We start from the raw sequence: 8,050 nt of genomic DNA, 5'->3' as shown, positions 1-8,050 counted from the left end.
AGCAGGGGAGGGGGTGTGATACAGAGAGATAGGGAGGAGGAGATATTGGTGTATTCCAAAAACAGTCATCTTTATCTGATCGAGATTTGTCAGTCTTGTTTTGTTTTAAGGGGAATAAACACTCCTGTTCAATTTGTGTTAGCCATAATGCCGCATATTTGATTTCCTCAAAGCTTGCTGGCGGGTGTTTGGTGTTCACCCATTCATTTAAACGTTTACACAACCATTTTTCAGTTGATCCAAATGTTGGCCATGTTACACTCGGGTCCTGAAGTGACTTCCCACCCCATGTTAGGAGACAGTAATATATCATTTTCTCTTTTGATTTCCCCAGCCTTTTAGGGGAGGTTTCCCAATCCCTTAGCATTTGCCCTAGTGGGCTATCTAGAGGAATTTTTGGTAACTTTTTGGGCTTCTTCCCACCCATGGGAGCAGAGACCTTGCTTTTTCTCTGACCCATCTTCTGAGGTGCCCTCTCACACTCACACAAACACGTCCCACCGTCTGTGACCTGGCCTCTCGCGAGAAACAGGAACTGCACAGTTCTGGGGGTCCACACTCGGGTCGTCCGAAGGGGCGTCTCACGCACTGCACCTCAGGATCCCCACCCCCGATCGACCCGGTTTTCGCGCTATACTTACTTTTGTCCTGATGTCTTCGGTCGACCTTCGTGCACGAAGATTTAGCAGGGGAGCCTGCAGGAGCTTCCTTTATTTTTTTTTTACTTGCTTTAAAGGAACCTCGTAGGGTTCAAAAAAGTCCAGGTTTTCATTCCAGCACAGAAGTCCGCTATGGGGCTGTCCGAAAAATGAAGACAGAGGCGCCTTATCCCTATATCGGAGCTCCGCGAGGAAGAAAAAAAAACGCAGGACTTCCCGGCCAACGCACCAAAGAATTGTTATAAGTTAAACAATAAAAGCCGGGCTGCAAAAGCTGCAATAAAGAAATAGTTTATTATAAAAACATTAAAACAAGCAAAAAAGTAACAGTGCACTGGGCCGCTTTTGCACTGAGGCAAAAGGCAGCCATGACTGAACGTTTCATCTCCCTTTTATATCATTCTGGCTTCATATTTCACAATCCGAGGTCTGGATCTAGATGATTGCCCCGTGCCGAAGGCAGACATGATATGTTTATTGGGGCTTGAATTCTCACAAAGAAAGTGTATTTCGTTTTCTTCTTTCCTGGAAGAAGGATTATCTGGTCTAGGATCCTTTCTTGGAATTCCCGGAAGAGTTGATTGCCCAATGACCTTAAGAAAAGGTTTGTGTATTCCTTTCTCAGGTTTGTGTATTTCTCTGTCTGGTTTTGGATAAGACTTTCCTGGCAATCATTGTCTTAGGTTTTACTGGAAAAGGGGTTTGTTACAAAACACAGAATTCTATCATTAATTTTTACTACAGAGAAAAAAAATACAGAAGGTTATGGTTACAGAGAAATTACAAGTATTCAATTAATTTATTACAGTCTTACATTCTTAATTTATTACATTATGACCCCCCCTCTATGCCCCTCATTACCCCCCCCTTTCCACAAACCTCTCTTCAGTCTCCTTCAGTCCCTATTCCCGCAGCACCGTGTCATCCCCCATTACCCCCCCCACCCGCTGAATCCCTCATTAACCCTCCCCTTTCACAAACTTCTCTTCACATTCCTTCAGTTGTTATTTACACAGCACTGCTGAATTCCCCGTTACACCACCCCCAACCCCCCATTTGCGGTTTGCAAATCTCACTGCTTTATCAAATCAGAGGTGCAAAAATCCTGAAAGCACTAAAACTCTTAGAAAGAGGTGAACAACCCCGAAAAAAATCAGAACTTTATTATTAGAAAAGCCTCTTGGGAATAACAAAAGAGTTAAACCAAATTTTAAAAACTGATATATATATACCTGGGAGAAAATGCAATCCAACGACCCTCCCAGTGGAAACTGTAACTCAGCCCTAAATTGGCAACACATAACTAATTATTATACTTCATTAATCTGGAGACTTTAAAATAACTAACCCCCATGAACAAAATATCATAAAAACATTAGAAAATCAACAAAAAAGATGAAACACCCAGAGCACGGTTAAAAAAAAAAAAAAAGAAGAAGAAAAATTTACCAAACTTCTCATAAAACAAATTTAAATCTAAAAACAAAAATCGTGCCAAAATTGACATCACTGTGCTAAAAACTGAACAAAGAAAAGAAAAGGGAGAGAGAGAGACAGAGCTGGAGAAACAGTGTCTGCTGTGATGGAAGGAGAAGTCTGCAGCTTTGGTTTTGATGGTTTGGGAAGAGGGAAGTTACTTTTGTAGTCTTTAAAAAGAAAGATAAGAACAGTGTTGGAATCGATGGAGAAAGAAAGGAAAGATTGAGAAAATCAGAGAGAAGAGGAGAATAAGTACTTCCCCACTCCAGACAAACTGGGGAAAGAAGATGGGATTTCAAATTAATTGATTAATTAATACTTTTATTAAAAATCTAAATAAAAATTAGAAACTCTGATATAATAAGTCTGTAATTATATTTGCCAGTGTGACATAAGAAAATGTTGTATAATTTTGCTGTTAAAAACTTCAAGTTTAAAGAAGATGCAGTAGAGCCATTGTTAATATCATGGGCTATTGTAATCATAATTCATATAAATGTATTAAATGGTAAAATAATGTTACTTTCATTGCATGTGTCTGTGCCTTTGAATATTCTCACAGACCTAGAGTGGTACCAATTATTTGTTATCTTGAAATATGTACACGGAAATAATTTTTGTGTGTATTCTGTACTGAAGGCCATACTTTTAACAAAAACTTCAGTATTAATATCGCCTTTGCTTCTTCTCCCTTCCACCTGGGGAGAGGACTTTGTGTACATCATGTATGTGAACTGAGTGCCCATTAATTGCATCAAGCCTAATCTATCCTAGTTTCACTAGGAAAATGTTTCTTCTTCTCACTAACCCTGTAGAATAACTTCCACACTGTTTATTGCCGGTCTGTTTATATTGCCCTGTACAGGATGTAAACATATCTTAAACAACTGACTGAAATGACCTTAGTTGAAAAAAAAAAAAAAAAAAAAAGTGGAGTTTGTATAATGAATACATATGTTTTTATTTTTATTTTTTTTTTTCCATAAACTTATTTGGTGTATTTCTTTTGGGTTCCTAGCCTGGAGGGAACTCTGGGGGGTGGCTGCCTGACAGGGTAGATGCAGCTGCCCTGAATAAAGTTTCATTTCTATGCATTGCGAGAAGAAGAGAGAAAGAAATATTTTCTTTTTCCTTCCTAAACACAACCTTAAAGTAAAAAGTAATTTTAGTGTTTATTCTATACTGAAACCTATATTGTTAAAATGAAAAGAGACAATGTAACAGCCCAAGTAAACAGAATTATATTTATGACCTAAAGCCTGCTGCTGACTGTCAGCAGATCACTGTAATGACCGAGACTAATTATATTAATTCCTGTATACTAGCATATTCACAGCCTGGGAGTATTCGTACTTTCTAAATCCTAATTGAACTCAGTATAAAAGTCGAGGAAACTGTGACAGAATTGGAAAGAAAGCAAAGGGGGACCTTAGCCCAAACAGCACCCTTAAATTTCAAAATGCATAGGATAAACCCTGGCAATTGGGAAGGAAACATCTTTAACCCCTTGTTGAGAAAATCCATTCCAGGAACTGCACACAACAGAGACTGCGATCCCTACTGCAAAGCAGAGACGGACACATGCCTCCCGAGTGACAGAACCTCTCCCAAGTGACCATTGGACTACGGAAAGAACTACGGATGATCTGAAATTAATCTTGAGAAGGAAAAGACTGGTGAATAAATAATGATTCATTCCAAAATTTCTAAGAAAGCATCCCCCCTGCTGTACAAAGGATTCCAAATACCTCCTCCATATACTTTACAAATAACCCATTATATACCTTAACATCCAAACAGAATTCCTCTAGAATCAGGGGCAATCTTTAAAATAATAGAAACCCATATACATCTGCCCCACTGTTGTAAAATAAAAACCGATATTCCTGTACTTCATGGAATACCTAGAAGCATACCCTGTTTAAAACATCCCCATTTAAATCATAAAGGATGAATAGTTTGTCAATATACATCTATCAGTCCCAAGGACATGAAAAATGTCTATAAAGTATATACACCTATAAAATTATTGGTGGAAGCACATTATAAAGTGCCACCTAAGGAAAAAAAATTTATTCTACCCTTTAAAGTAAAAAGAACAAACAATAATGATTGAAATACTTTGTCTGTAATACTTTGGGAGTGTGGGTTTTTTTTTTTTTTTTTTTTCTCTTTCAAACCATCTTAAACTTAGAGGCCATATAAACCCTGAAGAATATGACTGCTGCCGAGAAGATTACAGAATACCTCGCTGCTCCATGCCACGGAGTTAGGCGAAGGGAGGCAGAGACGTACTAGAGTGGGTCCGTAAGTATATAACAAAGCCTCTCAATAAACTGAACTAAAACTAACACCCCGTAAAATAAAAAGGACAAAGCCAAACAACAAAAAAAATTGACCCTTAATTATGCTTCCTCAAGGTCTCCACCAATAATTTAAAAGTAAGCATTTCAAAAACAAACACAAAAAATAACTAATAATCATCAACCCTTTAAATACTAATCTATGTTTAACTAAGTACCTTGGTTAATTACTCTGTTGTCAACCTCTTATTTTATTAATTTTAAAACTAACATTTAAACCATGTATTTTTAATACAATTATTACCATTATTTAAAAAAAAAATGAAGGATTGTAATAAAAGGGTTAACTTTGTTCATAAAATCTTATGTGTATGAGGGAGTCAGAAACTTTTTGTTGTAATTAAACAAGAGGAGTTTCACAGACAGCTTGCTAATCAAGCAAGTGTCAATAAACAACTGATAAGAACTGCACCTTTTCATCTCTGACAAATACCAGACCACTTACCCAGCCACCAAACTCAAGCCACAAACAAATTTACATCCGAAAAGCCAACGCCAGACACCACTTAACATGTACTTAAGAACCACAAACGTGTATAAAAAGAGACACTGACTTCATTTCGGTGTGTGCCTCAGCAGGGCGCTTGCCCTCCAGGCCACCCAGCGCTGTTTTGCTTTATTATCGCTTGCTTAATAAATTTATCAATGTTTAATTGGAATTGAGTTGTCTAGATTCTTATATTAACTTATAACGCTCACCATATTGGAAATCCAGCCATCACCCTCTATTTCAAGCAGATTTTACTCACATGGCTCGCTTGATTGACGCACATGTTTCACATTTGTGAATTGTTGTAGTAGTATGTTAAGGACGACCGTTAAAACTGGGCACCACCTGATGATGACCTACATTCAGCTTTTTATTACTTCTTCCAGTATATTACATCTTATTCTCACACAGCTGCACTCACACTCTGACTGTAGAATCTTACATACCAAAACTATTCTTAACTCTGTTATCTATATATTATTACCAGCCTTCACATATGATTGGATGTTCACTTCTTATTTACATTCTTTCCTTGCTGCTAGGCTCCACGACCTTCCTGTATACCTCCACAATTCCCCCTTTTTTGTATTTGTGCCACAAAAATTGCCTGGGTCATCCTCTGCAGGGCCCTTTGAAACACGACACCAAACATGGCAATATCAGTAGCACAACTACAACAGTAAGCAACACAAGCAACCTTGTTCTGACTATAGACAAAAGTCATCTTGATAGTTCCCATCTACTAAACAGACTATTTAGCTAGTCTTGACCAGCATCAACTTGCAACGCTTTGATTCTTGCTTCCAATCTTTGAAGGCTAGCATGCATCAACTTATCATAATCAAATTTATATAACAACACATCCTCTTAAAATCTTGACACTCATAAAGTATTTTAAGTTCATACACATAGATATCTACACAGCTTTTCTCACTCATACAACTTTTTTCCCAGTCATTCAAAAGGTGGCCACCTCAATCACTCCTCACTCACACATAGCTAGAATTTTTATTATATTTTTGCATTTCAACCACACATCTCAGATCCCAAGTATTACTGACTGTGTGCTTCTCAGTCTGCCATCTCCGGTGGTCATGTTCAGCAACTGCACCTGTCCTGAAGAGGAATCAATACAAGGAATATAAAGCTTAACAAACCTAAATGAGATCCATTTTTGATCCAGTACCTGTTTATGTGCATGCATATTCTCCTCCCCACTTTTTTGTTTTGAAAATATGTTTGGTGTGTAAAATGCTCTCTTGACAATAATTTGCTCTATGAGTGAGTTAGCCCTGTTTTAGAATACCAAAAGCTAAGGAACTTAAGGGTATAATACTGGTGAGTAACTTCTGCATTTTGCATCTTGTAGTAATTTTAAATTCCCACCTGAAATGTACCTTAACATAATGCCAGGAAGGGGGAAAAGGAAAGAAAAGAAGGAAGGTGTAATTTGCAATTACAAAACCTCAGCAACTAGGACGATTAGCAGATCTCCTAAACTCTTAACTATTCCTCAGCAAGTTCCAGTTCTCTGTCAACTGTGACAAATTCAGTGAACAGCACTACCAGTCACGGACATGGAAATTTTCTTCAAAGTTCCCCTTTTTTTTTTTTATCTTCTAGTTTAGCAGCTGCAGATTTGGCAGCTTTGCCACGCTGCTGAGAAAGCTGTGTTGGCAATATTATAACTGTTGAGTACTGCAGCTCTGGGTCCTCCGGGACCCTCTTCACCGCAGGCGGTGGGGCCCGATCCTGTCAGGGAGCAGTGTGCCCCGCTTCGGCTCTGCTTGCCCTGCGCTGCCTCCGGTTTGCTTTCAGTACAGCTGCAAAGCCACTCCGGTCTGTGCTGGTGCTCCACGCTGTTGCTGTCTCCGTGCCCTCCGGATGCTGGTATGTCTGATGTCTGGAATGCAGTTAACTCTTGGCTCTTGTCCATCTGCCTCTTCCAGTTGTTTCCACTGTTAACAAAAAGCTTACAAACCGTTCCCATTAATAGTTCAGTCAGTTTTAAGTAGTTATCATGGCAGAAACAGATGAGAGTCAGGCAATTCTGCAGAGGGACTGTGTGGGGTAGGGGAAAAATGACAGGCTCAGCCTCGGGACCACATCCGGTCCGCCCACCGTTCCGGCGAGTCCAACGTGGGGCTCGAACCCACAACCCTGGGATGAAGAGTCCCATGCTCTACCGACTGAGCTAACTGGGCTCCCGACCTCCCCTACTGAAGGCGACCACATCCCCCGCCGTCCCTGGAAAGAAAACCTGGACCAGCACCGCCAACAAGATGTCCCTTCAACTCTCACAGCAGCTTTGTTTTCGAGTCTTAGAGAAGCAGTGTTTAACTCCATGTCTTCCATCTGTGAGTGACTGTTTTGATGCGATTATAACTTGCAAAGCAAACATATTTTTACCTCTTGTTCAATTTCATTAACATTGTTAAAAGTTCAAAGAATGTTGTGGGCGGGCTTTACGGAATTCCAGAGTGAATGGCTGTCATAGCCATCGGCATAGTGTTGTTCAAATACCTTCCTTTGTAGCGCAGTGTGGGGGGAAGGGAGGAGTGCTCTGGGCTTCTGCCTTCCCATATTTTCTCAGAACCCCTCCAACCTGCCTTGCATCTCTGACTCGGCTTTTCTTCAGCACACATTGCGGGGAAACGGTTTCGATCACGATCTCAGGCAGCCCCAGCCCTGGCTCGGGTCCGCAGAGCCGAGCCGCCCCACCCCGCCAGTGCTTGTCGCAGAGTGCTGCTGCTTCGCTCTGCTGCTTAGCACTACCACTTCGCAGTGTCCCCTGCCCTGTGCCGCTGCAAACCTCGCTCAGAACCGCCGTGTCTTTGAACTTCACGTCATGAGCAGCCATCATCATCGTCACACTGTCTAAACAGTGCATTTCAAGCGTCAACTATGCACTTCCATCTGGACTCTAACTGGTCCCATTATGCCCCCAAAGTTCCCGGTGGCTCACCTGCCTCAGGTGTCAAGAAAACTCAGGTCCGGACCCCTTTCTCGCAGCGCCCCGCTTCTCTCCGCTTCACCGGGTTTTTTCCTCACCTGCGGCT

The 8,050-nt window shown here is 40.6% G+C and overlaps 1 non-coding gene across 1 annotated transcript; it reads right to left on the bottom strand.

Annotated features, from left to right (window-relative positions):
• Positions 1–7,122: 7,122 nt before the first annotated feature.
• Positions 7,123–7,195, bottom strand: TRNAK-CUU (transfer RNA lysine (anticodon CUU)). Its single transcript has one exon. It is a non-coding gene; the product is annotated as a tRNA-Lys (tRNA).
• Positions 7,196–8,050: the final 855 nt, after the last annotated feature.

Source organism: Myiozetetes cayanensis, unplaced genomic scaffold (genome assembly GCF_022539395.1).
Source record: "Myiozetetes cayanensis isolate MyiCay16 unplaced genomic scaffold, myiCay2020 scf821, whole genome shotgun sequence".
Classification (NCBI taxonomy): Eukaryota; Metazoa; Chordata; class Aves; order Passeriformes; family Tyrannidae; genus Myiozetetes; species Myiozetetes cayanensis.
The sequence above is the reverse complement of the archived record's forward strand: the minus strand, read 5'-3'. Positions and strand labels throughout refer to the sequence as shown.